The sequence below is a fragment of the Lygodium microphyllum genome, chromosome 16, assembly GCF_053477565.2.
Source record: "Lygodium microphyllum isolate KBCC chromosome 16, Lygodium_microphyllum_v1.1.10, whole genome shotgun sequence".
Lineage (NCBI taxonomy): Eukaryota > Viridiplantae > Streptophyta > Polypodiopsida > Schizaeales > Lygodiaceae > Lygodium > Lygodium microphyllum.
This window is the reverse complement of record NC_141150.1, coordinates 122,350,541-122,369,536: the sequence shown is the minus strand read 5'-3', so window position 1 is coordinate 122,369,536 and position 18,996 is coordinate 122,350,541. Positions and strand designations below refer to the sequence as shown.

The following is an 18,996-nucleotide window of genomic DNA, read 5'->3' as shown; positions in this document are numbered from 1 at the left end:
TGAATAAAATGTACCTTATTATGAAGTTCGATGATCACCTCATCATCCTAAGTAAGCCTCGAGCTCCAAAGCGTTCCAAATAGCCACCATCGATAATTGGAACCATAGTATACACAGTGGGTTTAGGCCTTTAGCCTCTTCACCTAGGACCAACCCCTCTAGAGCAACAATTAGAGCAACCCTCTGCATAGGTTTGCTTGTTTGGAGTAGCAATCTCATTATCACCACATATGGAATCTGCACATCACAAAAAGTGAGCAACAAAGGAACAACAATCATAAAACATCATACAACATGGCAATGAACTCAATCATCTATATACAGCATGAAAACAACAATCAAGCACCATGAAGGTCTCATAAACTAAGCAATGTATGCCTTGGGGTCCTAGAATCTATCTTCTAGGCCAAGATACTCTTAACTAACCGGTCTCTCTAAATCTAACAAGTCTACCCTCAACCCTAAAGTCAATATCAAAAAGAAGAAAAAGGATAGATTCTCATCCTTGGGATAGTATTGCAAGGACCATCAATCTTTGCATATATGGGTCTGGTCACATTGGTCAAGGGCCCTTTTATTGCTACTCTTGAATAGTACCCTCCAAGCCTATGGAAACACATCCATTCTAGCACAAAAATATATACATATACTCTATATGTTTCCCCCACATATATACATATGTATATGCCATCATACCCACATGCATTGGTATATACTAATATATACATATACTATACATATATACATACACTACTAGAGTATCTTTATCTATCGATGCTAGCTTTTGACGGTAAGCCCTGATATCAAAATAGGCATCGTAAAATAGCATGAAAATTACAGTGGAAATAAGAGTGGAAATAGGCATGGAAATTATCGTTGAAATATGTGTGGGAATTACGATCCAAAAAAGCATAAAAAGGCATCAAAATTTCATTGTTCCACTCGCTCAAAAAGTTCAATATAATTCCATTCAAGCTCTTTAGCAACTCACAGAGTCAAAATCAGGAATTCTATAGGCAATATGGCATTCAGACTGAAAACCAAGTCATATGGTGTTGATCCAATGATTGTTTTGTATGCGGTTTTATACACCCATAGAACATAGTGAAGCTTTTGATCTCAATCTATTCTTGACCCTTCCATAATTTTGGTAAGAGCCATACAGAGCATCTTATTAGTATGCTCCGGCTTCACCATTAGCTTGAGGAGCGGACCTAACGATCATGAATTCTTTAAGAAGAAATTCAATGACTTCATTCACAAAATGTACCCCTTGATTGCTTATGATCTCGATTGACAAGCCATATCTGATAGAGATATGCTCATATAGGAATTTAGCAGAAGTTCGAGCATCATTTTTTTCTTGTGCTTTGGTTTCAACCCACTTCATGAGATAATCAATTGTCACAATTATGTATTGTGCATGCGTGTGGCCAGCAGGTGGCCCCACATCTCTTGACATATTCGTTTGAATCTCTAAACAAAGTAGCCCTCACAACAATTACTTTTACCATGGTGTCATTGGAAAAGTGTCCTATATTTCCCGAATGTGCATGGCCAAGAACTTTGAAGTAATCTGCCTCATTTACACATAAACTTAAATTTCCATTGTTTTCCCTTTTGTAGAGTTGTTATCCTACGAGTACATAGTTTGAGGCTTCAACCTCTATGGCTTTTTTCTATGTCTCGGGCATTTTATGTCTTCTTTTAAATATTGCACAATGAAATTCCTCCATTTAGGTGTGGGTGAGATCGAGAATAAAGTGGCATATACAATAGGAATAAATCGTAGACAATTCTTGGACTTTTTAAGATATTATTTAGTGTGTGAGCATAGTGTTGGCCATCAAAGGACTTTCATTATCACTCTTTTAGCCATGCATTGACTGTCAATTTGTTGGTTACTCGTGCTTATATGTGCATTGGCTAAAACTATTTTATACTCATCTAGACTAATGCATATTCTTAGGATGCCATTCTATGGCCAATTTGTAGATTTATCTTGAGATAAGTGTGTAAGACTTACAATGTTCTATCATCTTGAACTTATCCCTAGTAGGTGGTGATGAATGAATTGGTTCTAGGGTAAGAATTTGAATGATAGGCTCAACCCATCTTGGAGTAGTCTCCACCATGAATAAATATGAATCTAGTAGATCATCATCCACTCTAATGATTCCCTTGAAGTGATCCTAGAAAGGTGATATGCACGTTGATGCATCTTCCCTTATTTTATCACCGTTGTAAAGTCAAATTCTAATAACATCACAAACCATCTCACTATTTTGCCCATGGCACATGGATTGTTGATGAGATAAAGTAAGAGTTGATGGACGTCAACGAGGAAGAAAAATTTATTTGCAAGCAAATAATGTAAAAAATTCTCGATAGCATAAATCCTTATTAATCCTTCTATTTATATTATGGTGTAGTGTTTTTTAGCACTATTAAGTTCTCTAGTAGCATAGGACACATGAAAATCCATACTATTCTCACTCCGTTGATGAGCTTAATATACACCCTATAGGGAAAGTTCAGGCATCGATATATACGTGGAGAATTGTGTCCCAATCAGGAGCTTTAAGGATTGGTGCTGATATCAAAGCCTACTTGAGCTTCTCAAAAGCTTGCTGTTTTACGCTCCTTTTCTAACTAGGAGGGCAATGGAAAACACTCGTTTTGATATAGTAATCTCTACGACACCAATACCAAAGTATCAATACCAAGAGGGACAATAGCGACGAGTGATAGTCGGAGGCCATGCTAGGTTATCAATCTAGGTGTATCTACCAAGCTATGCAGATCTAAACCACCAGTAATTCTCACAAGGTGCTAAGGACGATGCACTAACTAGGGACACTCAAGTCAACACCTAATGCATGGACATGGTTCCTAACACTACATGGACACTCACTAGACTGTTAGACTCATCTAATGCGAAGTAATCACAGTTTTAACATGCAATCAAAGCTACGAGCTCTCACTCAGATTTGCTAAGATCGGAAGCTATGAACTATGATCTCTACACATGGGTAGGTGCTCCATGGTCTAAGGAAGCTAACCCTATGATCCCATCCAAATCTGGCAGTGTTTCAGTACCCAAAACTACCCGTGACATAATTGCTTATCACACGTTTTTGTGTCAAATTAGTGATGACTAATGATAGATCCCTAATCTATATACTAATAGGATCCTATAAGTGAAATATGGCGGGAAAGAGTTTCCTATAAGCGGCTATGGCCTCTCATAGTTCTCGCATACGCACGACGCATGCGATGCATGCAGTCAACTGAAATCATGCATAAAGCACATCAACACATAGACAACACATAGGAGTACACACATGTAAAAGCATTACAAGAAATTCTTGAAAACCCATTTGTGCATAGCAACAAGCGATGGAAATATCGACGCATTCTCTTTGAAGAGCTTTCTTTATTCTTGTATAAAAAAAGTGTCCTTTACATGACATCCACTAGGTGGCTAATATGCCCAAAGCAGTGACCAAACTCTATTATCTGAAACCATCTCTCCTAAGCTCTTTATATACAATTTGGAAACCGACTTGGTTTCGATATATTTACAATAGATGGTTCTTTACAAAATGTAGTCGGGAATGCTGATCCCGAAAAAATAGTAGTCCATCCAAAATTCGGCGAAACACTCCCCCCCACCTAAACCCGTCCTTGGACACGATACATCCAAGGTCTTCAAAAAGCTGTTGGCGATGAGTAGTTAGTTGTGTCTTCATTGGCTTTAGCTAGTGCGCAGATCGGATGCTGTATGCTCGCGTAGTGAATGCTGGAAGGTCCCCAAGAACAATAGAACTCTACTTTTTGCACAAATTACAAGGTAAAAAGCATGAACAACAAGATCAAGAGACCAATTGGGTGCAATCTCCCCCCATGCCTTGTGTGAGCGCTCCACGAAGCATGTATTTTATGTATATTTCATCTTCAAGCAAATAATAGCCCAATTTACAAAATAGCAAGCTTTTAGCTTTTGAGTTTTCTTTAACACAAAAATAAGAATAAAGCTAATGGATGGTGTCCAAAGAATCTGGCACGCCCAATACAATGTCCAAATAGAAATAACATAACCGTGCGCCCATGCGCATACAAAATAATAATAAATAATCGATGCCTCAATAAATAGGCGTGGTGCCTATCAAAATATAATCCATAAATCGAATACTTGCAAGAGGCATATTTCACGGTGGATTCCGTGCCACGATGGATTCCGTGAGGTTTTACGGTGGATTCCATAAACTTTGATGATCGGGGCTCATACACAAAGTGGATTCTTTGTGCGAGAAGTTGATGGGGACACCTGTCCTTTTCGGGCGTTTCATTAATTTAGTGTGTACATGGGTGATTCCATAGCGGGTGATTCTACAAAATGCATATTAAAATAAATAAACGTTTATGAGTTTAGAGTGCGCACTCGTAATAAATTAAGGTTAGGATTTATTTCTAACCAGTTGATTTATTTATGTAGCTGAAGACTGCTAGGTATTCACTTTTTTCGGTTTAATTGTATTATTTTACTAATGATTGTGAATGCTTCAGTTGATGTGTAGAGATAGCAGCAGTGGCGGAGGAAAGCATTGGAGGATAGTGAGTATTCGATTTATGGATTATATTTTGATAGGCGCCACGCCTATATTTTGTCACACCTATTTATTGAGGCATCGATTATTTATTATTATTTTGTACGCGCATGGGCGCACGGTTATGTTATTTCTATTTGGACATTGTATTGGGCATGCCGGATTCTTTGGACACCGTCCATTAGCTTTATTCGTATTTTTGTGTTAAAGCAAACTCAAAAGCTAAAAGCTTACTATTTTGTAAATTGAGCTATTATTTGAGCTTGAAGATGAAATATACATAAAATACATGCTTTGTGGAGCGCTCACACAAGGCATGGGGGAGATTGCACCCAATTAGTCTTTTGCTCTTGTCGTTCATGCTTTTTACCTTGTAATTTGTGCAAAAAGTAGAGTTCTATTATTCTTGGGGACCTTCCGGCATTCACTACGCGAGCGTACAGCGTCTGATCTGCGCACCATTAGCTGAAGGGTCCCCTTGACAGTGCATATCCTGTGGCTCTTCAAATTTGTTCTTGGCGTTGTTATTCTTCTTGCCCGTGCAGGACAGCCTAGTGAATTGGGTTGCCCATTTTTGCATCTTTTTAGGCCACATATCTCAACGTGGGTTCTTTACATAGGGCTCGAAAACTTGTAGTCCTGACTTGATGAATCCCGTCACGAACATCTCTTCTTCAAAAGTTTGCATATAGTAACTTGGCAAAAATTGGCACCTTGCATAGAAGCCCATGATTTGGTTCCTAGAGGGTCCCTTGTTTAGATCAAAAGTGAGGGATTATTTACCCTCTAGCATATGTTCCCACGGTCTATTATTAGGTAACTCTTTAATAAATGTCTCAGTACATAGAATAAGCAAGTGGGCTATTTTTACTAGCATTCTACAGGCTAGATCTGGTACGCCCTTGTACATATTTATTGCGTGCTGTAAGGTAGATTAAAAATACTTGCAAGAATAGAATCTATTTGCCTTGGGTAGAAGAGGGAAGTTCAAAAAATATTGGTGTTGCTTTATAATAAGCTCATATTGTGACCATGTGTACCATCTCTTCACGGGGCCGAAGGTTGGATCTATTCGGTAGGCCCTCTAAGCATTGGCATATTCTAGCATGGCCACATTGTGCTTGATAATCCAAGACATCCGCCATAGCAGTTGGTTGGCTAGAGGCATGTCTCCATTGATCTCTTCATCTTTTAATGGCTTGTATCCTCGAAGCTCTTCCAACCTGCACTTTGGCATGAGCTTTTTCATGTGCATCTCTTGCTCCAACTTTAGCAAGATGAGAGGCAGGGTAGTCTAGTTATGAGTGCTATAGAGATCATCCACATTTTTGAATTTGAGCTTCGCTATCTCTACAATCTTCAGCTCCGAGTGCAGATCTTCGATCTTTTGCATATCTACCTTCTGTATCAATCTGTCTTTTCAGTCTTTTGATGAGCTCCTTTGTATAGCTCCCTTGAGGCTCTGAGGTGGTTGTTCTTCTACCGATCCCAAGTCTAGAATGGACTCTTCATGATGCGTGGGCAGGGACGACATCCTCTCTTCCTCAGGTGAAGCCACATAGTCACACGTAACATATTCAGCGTCACTGGAATGGCCGCCTGGATTGTTACTTTTGTTGGTTGTAGGGCTGCTTGTTCTCTCTATTCTTTAAGCATCTTCTGTTCCTTTTGAGAGCTAGCCACTATTTGTGCACCTTTGTCAGCTAACTACTTCCTGCGCTCTAGCATCTGTCTTTGAAGGTCCTCTTTTTCCCTCTACATCTGCTTAATTTTGTTATCCTGAGTAGGAGCTACTGGAGGCATGATCGATAGACTCATCAGCTCTTGAAGTTGACTTTGTGTCATTTGGATGTTGCGAAGAGCTATTTGATGAGTCGCCTTCAGGTTTGTCAGCTCAATGCTCTCCGGTCTCCATTCTTCCTTCATCGTCTCGCATGCCCTTTTCCACCCAGCTGGCAGCTTCTTCTATTTTTGCAAGGTGAGCGACTTGAAGCTCCTTCAACAACCTCTATTGCTCTTCATTTGCAGCTTTTACTTTTTCTACTTCTGTCCTCACTAGCACCGCATCGATCTCAGCAGTTGATTTTAACTTAGACTGTTGAGCATACGCTTCCTGCATGTTCTGTACTTGTTGATGAAGACCTTGGATCCAAGCCTGCATATTAAAACTGAAATCTTTGCTTGACGAGGCTTGGGCCATCATCAGTTGTTCTTTGGCCCCCACTGTCGGCCCTTTTTGCCTTGCTTCAACCACTGTCACCCTTGGAAGCATCATTAATCTTTCTGGGACAAGCTCTAGTACCGCTTCTATGGTGGTGGCCGGCATCAACTGTCACTTCTTGTATCACCATTGTTGGATCTGTCGAGGCCTTACTCACTGTCCTTGGCATCTCTACATCTTGAATCACCATTGTTTCTTCACTGATAGATTGAGGGCTCTGAGGAGGAGTAGGATGCGGGTCTCTTTTCGAGGTAACCTCCTCGTTGACCTCGAAATTTGGTAGCTCAACTGAAAGGGTCATGTGCTCTGGACGGATTTGATCGAGAGAGTCCATTGGCACTTCCAGGGGAGGAGTCACTGTGGGCTCCTGCCTCCTGTCATTCCGGTTCATCGTCCTCATTTCTTCCTCCCTGTTTACCTGCTGTTGAGCTACTTGCCTCCCTAGCCCTTGTAGTTGGGTGAATTTATGATAACCATCCCGAGTCTGTTCCACTTCTTGTACTCTTCTCCTTTTCTTTGGCTGAGAGGAGCTGATCACTCTCGCAATGCGTTCGACTTCCTCCTCTGTGTTGATTGTCTCTGTGGGCATGGCGGGCTTCTTTCCTTTGGCCTTTGGTTGCATTGCCCCCACTTCAACATCCACATTTCCCACCCTTACGCTTCTACGGGGTGTAGGTTCTTCCTGGGGATGGTCCTCTTGCTCCTCTTCCTAAGCCTCTGATGTAGCTGCTGGGGCTTCTCTTTGTACAGCTTGGCTGCGGTCTTGAATTTCAACATGGACCATCTCATCGGCAGTAATAACTGGCCTCAATTCATCCCTCATGCCTAAAGCCTCATAAGCAATTTTGGTAAGCACGGCTCCATTTCCAATATAATTTATCTTTTGATAGCTCTTCATGGAAGCCGCCTTCTTCAAGTCCTTGAGGATCTTGGTCCCCCAATTGCCTTTAGTGGCCCTACCATGCTTGAGTACATTTGTAAACACATATGCTAGATGAGCATCGAGATGAGTGTACTTTTATGGCTTATAAAAATGGAAGTGTTGTTGATGGATTTGTAGCACGAGCTTAATCCTGTCATCCCTTAGCTCATCAGCATACACACTTCCGCGCAGCTTGCTTGTTTTGAAGGTTGTCTACCTTTCTCTCTGATTCAGCTTCATGGAGCTGGTCTCATAATTTCCCTCTTGTAGCTTCAAAGCTCTGACTATTGTCTCAGCGCGGTGAGGTTCACCATGACCTGCTCTCCATCTTTGTTGGTCAATGTGCAGTTGCCATCCTCTTCCAAGGTGCTGATCAACTCGTCCTCTTTTGGCATCCACTTCACAAGGCTTCATTTGAAAATATTCTTCAAAGCCTATCTGTTCATATAATCTTCTGCACTTAGGGGAGATCTATAAGGGATGCATACTTTTAGTCGGGCACATGACACTTCTTTCTACACTATCCTCTCCCAAGAATCTTGCTTTCATAGCGCATAAGTGTTGCTTGCTACCAACACTTCTTAATCTACATAGCATATCTATATAATCTCTTTGTGGTACAAGGTGAATGGCTCTGATGTGTTCTTTTTTGTGACCACTTCTTGCTTCCTCTTGCGGTAGACTGTGGATTTGGAGGTAGGCTTGCTTGGAGTATCCATTCTGGAAACACAGCAATTCGCAGTGTTTATTAGTATTCTTTTAAAAATCACATTGATACGATGAAGAGTGCACTGAATTAGTGAATTAGTCAGTTAATGTCTAATGCAAAATTCCCAAATCCAACACTTCTCTTGATTGCTAAACATTATTCTGTCGAAAAATGCTTAAGGATACAAAAATCTCTAAATTGCTCATAACTTGATCTGTAGGAGTCCATTCTTGATCATTTTGACATGTATGGGACCCTAGAGGCCTAAGACTTACTGCTATGGTATCGGAAAAGGTAAATGATGAGTGGTGACACATACGCGTATGTGTCAAAAGTACTCCTTTTGACAAATGAAAGACACAAAGTTGTTGCCCTTGATGTCCTAGTGCTAACCATGCTTGCCCCCTGTTGAAATGATCAGTTTTGCCATGCCCCAAAGTTGAAATCTGGTGCTGACGAAGACATGGAGCAAATATGGCCTTTCCCTATGATTAGATGATCAATGCAAGATGTAAATGCATATTTGTGACCTTCTAGGTGTGTACTTCACTGCTATCACCTCAAAATTTTTCCCAATTCTACCCTCTTGACACATACGCATATGTGTCAAAAGTGTTGATTTTGAACATTTGACTTCATGGGTGTGTTGCCTATGCCATGTGGATGCCTTCTATGCTAGCCCAATAAAAAATGAACACTTGGAAGACCCCCATGCACTGATTCTGGTGTTTGCAGTGTCTTTGAGCGTATTCTGGCCTAATTTGACTTTTGAGGTGTCAGAACAAGGGGCTTTTTGGAGATTTCACTTCCCAAGGGTGCACCTATACTAGGGCAACCCTCCCATGTACTTGCGTGTCAAATGTGACCACTGATATGTGAATAAAACCATATCTAGTGTTTCAGAGTCCCTGATTGAATCTGGCCCTGATCTCCCCATCTGTGAAGGTTTTGAGAAAGGGGAATACATATTTTGGATGTCCATGCCATTGGGAAGGAGGCTATGTCATCAGTTTCTCCATCCGAGTTGCTTTGACACATACACGTATGTGTCAAAAGTGGTCAGATGGTGCTTTGTCTTGCTTGAAGCCCACGCCCATTTCAAATTGGTTCATTTTTAAAGCCCTTAAGGTTAGCTCTGGTGTTTTTTGTAGTTTTCCTGTTTTTGGCCCTATTTTGTCAGTTTTGGGTGTCTAGGTCTGTGGTTAGTGTGTGTAGCATGTTCCCAAACGATATACAAACATGCGTATACAGTTTGTTTACATACGTAATGTGTGTAGAGCCGCTAAACTCTCCTGTTGTGTCTCTCTAGCTCCGTGCACTCTTTGTGTGCTCTCTGCTCACAGCAGCTTTGAAGTGTAGTGGATTGAATGTGCTCTATATAGTATATATAAGCTCTGTATGATTGGTCTCGACGATTAGTAGAGTAGGTAAAGAGAACAGAAGCTCTGAAAAATCAGGCAGCTCTCCTTGTAAGCTCTCTCCTCAAAGACTAAGTACTTGACAATGAATAGTAGTTTTGCTAATATGTGCTCGAGCTCTTAGAAGACTTACCTCATGTCCCCAATTTTACCTCACCGATAGGTTAGTTGACATTTAATGCCCCTCTTTTAGCTATATGCATTCCCTCTGAATCCTAATCTACAACTCTAGATCTGAAGGTTAAGCGATGTGCTTAAACTACTTTCTGTAGCTTTGTCACCGAACTGTGTTCTATCAAATTTGTCGCGATCTATGTGCGATCTCGCGTTGACCTGCTTTTTTTATTTTTGATTTTTCTTTTAATTTTTATGGAATTTTTAAGATAAATAGTCAAAAAAATAGCATAATTTCTAGTAATTAGCCTATTAGACATAAATTGAAACTTCCAAGCCTATAATTATGTTCAATAGATGCATGTCAGCATCGTAATTTTTCATAGCCATCCGACCCTGTTTGGGTCCTTTTTGCTCATAATTACGTGCTGTGTTTTGGGCATAATTTGGCTTGCTTTGAAAAGAAATAAAAGAAAATATTAATTATTTACAATAAAGCACAGTTATCATTACAATTTGAAAGTACATCAAAGCAAAAATAGCAACAACTTGGCCACATGCCCGATGAACTAGCCTAATGCTCAAGACATTCTCTCTATATAACTCACGCACCCATCTCACGATTTACCTATCTCGCACTTGTGCTCCCACCACCTAATCGAAGCACTATGTGTGACAACCCGCTTTAGGCTTAGGAGTGTGCAATGGTCGAAAAGATTTGTGCCTATGCAAGGCCATGTAGTGTGACCCTATTCATGCTTTTGAACAGATATGTAATTGGAAAGACATGCTGTGCGAGAAAGACGATCATGCGACAAATTGTTCCATGGGCTTTCATTAACGAGGCTTTCTAAGCTAGTTGTTGATCCATCGAAGACAAATTCACTGCTTTGCGCCTTCTTATGGTTCTTGGAATTGTGGCTAGCTTTTCGTAGCCTTATTATGTTCTTACCAATTCCAACCATTTTTGTTGGGTAGGAGCACTGACGAGAACCCAAATAACTTGAGTTATAAGTCCAAGGCTCTAAAGCGCATGTGTTTGTTGGCTTTTGTAACCTCTTTTGTCAATTAATGTACATGTTTTGATGGTTCGAAGATTGCTTTCTGCTTTGGTTGCCATACCATCTTGGATTTCTTACATTCTAGTTGTATCTCTGATGGCTTTGGCAATGAACCCTTTGGTTTCCGATCCTGTTGTACCTGTTTTGTATATCCTGGAGAATATACCTGCATTTGATTACTCTCATCTGTTATCTTTTTGCGCCAGACTTGTCCAGATTATCATAGATGTTTGGATCGATTGCTCCTTGTTGTCAATTCGATCTGTTTTGTCTTGTTTGTTAAGGACGCTTTAAGTTGTTCTTTGGGCACCTATGCCATGCCTCCACAAGTGCGAAATACCTTTGTTTTTGGCACCCATTGTCCTTCTTGTGCGCTCTTCTTTGACTGAAGGCTCCTTCTTGAAGACCAACCTTTTCCACAAGCGTCCGAGCACTTGTTTAGCTTTTCCCATGGGTTGAGAAGCTTTGCTTTTGGGGATCCATCTGTATGTAGATCATGGTTGTCCTATTATCAACGACTTCCTTACCCATTGCTTGGTTACTTGGGTTTGCCACTTTGGGGAAGAACCTTTTTGATCTTTGGTCCATTCGAAGGCTCTTTCTTGTACCTTGCTGTTTTGTTTTCTGTGGTAGACTTTTCACCTGCGTTTGTTGATGTAGGCATGGATAGCTCTTCACCTTTTCAAACCCACCTCTATGTGGTTTTTCTTTGACTCTTGTTGGTTCGTAGTGGTGCTGATGGCGATATTTGTGGTGCTTTTGCTTTAGGATTTTCCTATATGGGAAGAGAGTCCACTTGGGAGTGTTCCTTTGTGTTAGCAATCTCTTTAACTGCTACTGCATAAGCTTCATCTGGCTCCCTTAGTGGTACCCACAACCTGTTTGTCGGCACTCTGACAATGAATCAATATTTTTCCCCAATTGCAGAAGCAATTGTGTTTTCGTTGCCATATCCTTCCTAGTATAATTGGAACGTCATGTATTCCAACTTGGGTGACAAAGAACTTATCCCCGCAAATTAGTTCACTGACATACAACAATGAATCACATACTCCATGCACTTTGGTCGTATGAACTGTGAAAGCTTTAAACATTGCTTTAGTTTCTTTGAGGCTCACATTCATTAACTTCTGGAACAATTCGTAGGAGATGGTGTTTCCATCTACTCCAGAATCAATAAATGCATAAGTTTGTATTCTTTCAATGCTAATTTGTACAACAATGAATGGTAGAGGTGTCTCATCATGTGATGTTTCAAGTTCGTCCTCCTCAACCATAGTAAACTTATTCTGCTTAGAGATTCCATTTGCTAACGGAATCACTCCTCTCAACTTGTTCTTTCTAGCTCGTTCTTTGGCCTCTTCTTGAGCCATATCTACCACAAGTTTCTTCTTCTCTTGTCGCCACTTGGCATTATGCAATCTGTCCAATTCCGCTTGTGTGAAACAGAGTGTAATATTTCTTAATACGACATCCATTGATCCAATTGGGCATTTCTTCTCTATCCAAGGTCCATAATTTAACTGCCCCACTTGAAGATAGTCTTGAGATCACATACAGACCTCATCCTCTCTTAGTGACTTTGGCTTAAAATTGTTTAAGAGAATAAACCAGAACAAGATCGCCTAATTTAAAATCTTTGTTGATGATGTGACTATCGTGGAACTTCTTCTGCTGTCTTTTCAATGCATACATCCCTCCTACCACGGCCAGTCTAGTTTCATTGAGTCTTTCAAGTCTCATAGGCAGTTCGTATGTCCAATCCAATTCAACTCCTTGGCCACTTGTAAAGTAGGAATTAGAAATTCCATGGGAAGTATTGCTTTGAGGCCGTACACCATGTTAAATGGTGTTGTTTCGATCACCATTTTGTAGGCTACTCTATATGCCCATATGGCTGAATGTAGCTTCAACTCCCAATCACTCTTTGATCCACTTACAATCTTTGTCAATACAGCTCCAAGTATCTTGTTGGTGCTTTCAACTTGGCCATTGGCTTACGGGTGATAAAATGCCAAGCTTCTTGTGAATCACCATGAATTCACTTAGTAGATTTTCAATTACTTTGTTCAAGAAATGCGAACCTCAATCACTCATAATCTCAATTGGTAGACCATATCTTGTGAACACATATTCATGCAAGAACTTTGCTGTGGTGTGGGCATCATTCTTCTACGTAGCCTTAGCTTCTACCTACTTCACTACATAGTTTGTTGCAACAATGATGTACTGAGCATGTGTGCGAGCTACTGGGGGGTCTATTGGTCCTACAAAATCAATGCCCCATTTGGCAAACGCTTGTGCTCCCATCATTGGTCTCAAAGGCATCTCATCTCTTCGTATTGGTGCCTTATATCTTTGACATTCGTCACATCGTTTCATGTATTCATTGGCATCACGGAAACGGTTGGCCACCATAATTTGGAGTGCATTATTGCTTTAGCTGTCACATCTGCTGAGAAATGACCTCCCGAGATACTTGAATTAGCATAGTAAAGCACTCTCAAGTATTCATTTTATGTCACGCATATTCTCAACATACCGTCTTTTCCTCTGTAATAGAGTTGGTTGGCAATGATACAGAAATCTTGAGCCTGTTTTTGTAGGTATCGTTGCCGTAACTTACTCATTTTCTCTGGGAAGACGTTAGTAGAAAAGAATTCTACTAATGACTCTGCCCATTTCGGTGTGATAGTAGACATTTGAAAGAGAGTGATGCAATTCAATTCCACAGGGCTTGGCCCCATCTAGCATGAGCATTCTCTAACAGAGTTATACACATATCTTTTCATGGTAGGCCAGTAGTAGACACCCATTCGGTCTATTCTTTTGAAGGTTTATTCAGGAGCCACATGAATGTTTCCTATTGCTATGTGAGCTTGCTCCAGATACGAAACAACTTCCTCTCTTTCTATGCAAAGTCTAAGAACTTTATCTCTCCCTTGTTTGTACAATCTACCTATGATCATCGAAAAATGTCGTGTTTGCTGGATTAATGTGAGATTGATTTCCAATTAGATCGTGGGGTGTAAGGTACCAATAGTCAGCATTGGCACAAATTCTCTACTCCACTCCGAAATCATCTCTACATTAAACACCACCTATTTTTTTATGTGCTATTGCTAGAAGTTCCTTTGGAAAAGATTCATAAAATTTGAGAAGCTAGAGGATTAGTTCGATCTGAGAAGCCTTTATTGGGTTTAAGTTCTTGGTTAAAGTTCGTGTCAGGGTCCTAAGAGTTGTGAACATTCAAAAGATTTAGGTTTGAGGGTTGACGTAGATTAGGGTTTGGCAGACAATCTCTAGCACAATGTCTGGGATCAAGAAAATTAAGGCACAAATCCTCTCTGAAGACCTTCTCTTTAAGGAAAATAGGTAGCTAACTTATCTCCCATTGAGGATATCAAGACATAGTTGAAGAAGAATTATCAGAATAGGGCATATATAGTAGAGTAAATCAACAAATTTTTGGATTGTGCTAAAGGAAATTGTGCATTAGGGGAACTTTGAGGTCATTTTTTTGCCCTGTAAGAAATATTAGAGAGAGAAAATCAAATGGAAATAAAGAAATAGAAAGTTCTAATAACATCATATTTTTAGAGGGGTAAATCCTTGAATTTTTACTAGTGAGATCCTTGGTTTGTCAGCTTTTCGGCCATTTAATGCTCTCTCTAAATTCAAAACATCAAAGATCTTGTGTCACATCAAAACATTCCAAGATCTTTTTCCCTCCTCTCTCGAAATTCAAACTTTCCTCTCTCTCTCTCTCTCTCTCTCTCCCTCTCTCTTCTTCTTTGCTCCCCATGAGATTTTTAAAATTTCACCTATTCAGCCCATCTTCTTCTTTGTTCTCTCAAACCTGCAAACTTGCTATTAGTATGGTGGAAAGAGAAGAGAACTCTAGCAAAAGGGCCCTTTATCATCTTCACATTGAGCTAGAAAGAGAATATGAGCCTCTTCATAAAAGGAGTAAAGTTTATACTGTCCCAAGGTCTGCACTACATACCTTGCGATTGCAATAGAGGAAGAATTTAGATTAATAGATAGATGGTGGCTTGTATCCCATAGATCCTATTAGAAAAACTAGCCCCCCATTTTTTAATAGTTCATCATTGATGCAGTTTGTTGGCGATGGTTATGGTGGGATTCTTGGCTATACACAGAATCTTACAGCCGAGAGATATATCTTAAGATTGGAAAGTCACTTGCTAAATTAATAGACGGACTCATTGTGTCAACAACTTGTAGAGTGCAAGGAGAAGATTATGGGACTTGAGAAAAGCTTGAATACATTAAGGAGAAAACAAACAAAGCTTGGATATCAACAAAGGCAAAGAAGACTCAAGAATATAGAGAATCTAAAGCGTGGAGGTGGAGGTTGTAGCAAATAGATACAAGCAGTAAGGTAAGGACATTTCTCTCTTCATGGTTTAAATAGATTATTGTATTTAATTTTGGTGGTTCTTTTTAGGTCAATATTTTTGTTTCTGATGTAGTATTTATGTTGTTCTTTGTAGGTTATTACTCCAACCATATAAGGAATAGAAAGACGTGCTTAGAGCATCACAAGACTATAGTGATGTCCTTCCTCCAATGCTAGTTGGGAATATAATGGAGGAGAAATGTTCAAGAAGGCAAAGAAGTAGTGTCTGAATACTTTCTTGAAAAGTTCTTGTTTGGAGCCAAGGGAAGTCCAAAGAACTGAAGGAGAAGAAGCTGAAAGCCTCTTTGTTGCCAAAGCCATCATCAATTAGATAGGTTCGTCAATCTATTAATAATAAGGTTATGGAGATGCTGGGGAAGCCCTTCCATATCACAGATACTTATGTTGGTAAGAAAAAAGACCTTAAATTTGATGAATTCAATAATATATTCTTTGATCTTCTTACTTTACAAAGAGCTATGATTAAATTTTATGACCTTTCCCATGAAGAGGCCAATGGGGTTGCAAAGTTTGTGATCAAGCTAAATGAGTCTGAGATTCTGAAGTCTAGAAAGCTTGAAAGGGTTTCAATAACTCTTATGAACAGAGCTCTTTTAACAGAAGGTGATTTATTCTTGAAAAAGGATCCAAAGCACTTTAGTGTTTAGTCAAAGCAGCATATTTGGTGGCTTGGGGCTTTTGAGGTGGATTCTGAGGATTTCAAAATACTGCATTGGGATTTCCATCACACTACTATACCAGAGGTTATCAAAGTCCAGCAAGCAGGAGAAGAATTGTATGTTGAGGGTTTTGGGAGATACAAGGTGGAGTGGCATATGACAGGTGATTTAAAGACTTTGAAATGTATGTATAATGTGTCAAAGGGGGCAAATGTTTGTACTGTATGTCTGCAGCAGCAGACAACAGCTGGGGAATGTAAGTCTTCAAATTGGAGCAAAACCCATTGACAGACATGTAATGGACAATGAGCTCCAAGAAATTCTTGATATTCCTCTTACACATGTTCATATATGCACATTACATGCCCTTTGTAGGGTTATAGAAAAGCTAGTGCATCTCTATATAGGCTTTGCATGGAAGCTCCAACCATTATCTGCTAGACAAGAGGCCATTAAAAAAGTTGTGGGCACCCATGCCATGTCCCTACAAGTGTGAAAGACCTTTGTTTTTGGCACCCATTGTCCTTCTTGTGCTCTTTTCTTCGATTGAAAGACCTCCCTTGAAGAGGAGTGTTTCTTACAAGCGTTTAATGTTATTTCTGGGTGGAGAAGCTTTGCCTTTGGGGATCCACATATATGTAGATCCAGGTTGTGTGTTGATTAATGACTTTCTCATCCATTTCTTCGTTACTATGCTTTGGCTTTATGGAAGAACCTTTTTGAGCCTTGATCCGTTCAGAGGCTCTTTCTTGTACCTTGCCCTTTTGTTCTATTTAGTAAATGCTATTCCTAGAAAGCCCTCTATTGGTGGTGTGAAGGCAAGGAGATTTCTAGGATTCCATGGAGAAATAGGAAAGATTAGCTCAAGAACAAGTGGATCCAACATCAAGTGGAATCAATGGAAATCACTACACAATGCAATAAAAGATCATGGTGATGATGGCCAGGCCCGTAATAGGAAGGCAGCAGTGTGGAAGGCATTAGACACAATATTTTTCTTCTGCGATAAGACATTTTGGTAAGAGGGGGACTTGTCTGAGTATAAGAGGTAGCTCAATAAGTTCCAAAAATCCATGATAGAAGCATGGAGTGGTCAGCACTTTACACACTACATGAGATGTATTTTCCTACTTTACCTTTGATTACTTATAAAAGGAATAATTTCAATTTTATTTTATGATTCAATCAAGTGACTCCATGCTTCTTCCTAATCTTACTCCCTGGTTTACAACATATACTTTACAATCATACTCCCTGGTTTGTGAAAGAATATGGAAGTTTATCTATCTGGTCAACTCAAGGCATGGAGAAGTCCCATTATCAAGCAAGATCCAGATATTTCAGACACACAAGACATGGTGGTGGAAAAAACAAAGCAAACAATCTATTAGAAGTCTTCCAATGGTTTTACACACAATACTGGCATAAAACAAAGTCAAAGGAGGCCAAAGTGTTATATGAGAGCTCAGATACAACAAGGACTATACAAATTTACTAAAAATAGACAGAGAGCATATAGGAGGTTAGATGCAAGAGAAAAGGTTTTACAATGGCTTGAAACTAAGCAAAGGATTTGGCAAAAGATGGACTTCAAGGCAGAGCTTGACTTGATGATGGATTTCCTTGCTCTTCTTTGGTGCTGTCTTTAATCTCCCACTCTATCGGTCCTCTGCACTTCAAAAGCTCTTGTTTCCTATATCCCACCAGATTTTTCATATTCTTTGCACTACCTGTATGTGCAAGGACATATGCACCTAGAGTAGCATAGTATGCTGCCCTAGAGGCTACAACACCAGGCATATAGCCAAAGACCCTAATAGCCTCCTGCTTCTCTACAAGTATTATTTTTTCCACTCCCCTATGCAAGGGTTGAGATCCAACAACCCTTGAGAGGGCCTTCAAAGCTAGAAATGGAACTCCTGGATTTGTGCTAAATTTATTGTGGTAAATTATAAGTGTATATGTATTTATGTCACCTATGTAGTGACCCAAGCTTTGATTTCTGCCTATGCCATGGGCCTTGAACCTTTTGCTCTCCCCAAGAACTTATTTGGGTCTTCAATGTCAATCTACAAAAATAAAAATCTTAATTTAGATACTTTATTTCAATCTTTCATGTGAAAAAAATATCAAATACAAACTTATACCTGTGGATTTTCATCATTTTCTATCAACTCAGTTGAGTGAAGATTTATTGAGTTCTTTGGTTGAGTCTCTTGTGGCACTATTTCCTAAGCATTTTCAAATCCCATATCTTGAATATTTGTCTCCTTTGAATTTCTTGAATTCCTCTTCTAATGGAAGGCCTTTGCTTTCATAAGCCACACAAAGATCTGTGAAATATTGCCCTACTGTAGCTTTGTCCAATAAAATTATCACCCTGGGTATCCAATGTAGAGATGGGATCTATTGAACTATCTATAAAGCCTTTATCATTTTGGCCCCACTTTGCAAGGATGGCTAAACAATAGTCTTTTCTCAAGTCATAAAGATGTTGTATGTCATTGAGCAGGACATAATCTTTGTTGTTGATTCTGTAGCTTGGAAATGTTGGAATAGCCTGCAAAGGGTTTTCCATGTCAATATCATCATCATTGATATTCTGCTCAACCTTGGTTAAATTATGGGTCTTGAATTTTGCAATATCAAAAACCCTCCAAGTTCTCCTCTCTTCCTGTTCCTTTTGAAACTCCTCAGCTGCATCACCAACCTCCTGTGCCTCAACATCAGTTGTCTCTACCTCTCCCTTTGCTTCAGATTTGGGAAGACTCTCTGATATCCATTGAAAGAATACAAGAAGTGCCATATCCTTTTCTAGAATCTGGTAATTACCATTGA

The 18,996-nt window shown here is 39.8% G+C and overlaps 1 pseudogene; it reads left to right on the top strand.

Annotated features, from left to right (window-relative positions):
* The first annotated feature begins 8,065 nt into the window (after positions 1-8,065).
* On the top strand, positions 8,066-17,549 carry LOC148023340 (uncharacterized; annotated as a pseudogene).
* Positions 17,550-18,996: the final 1,447 nt, after the last annotated feature.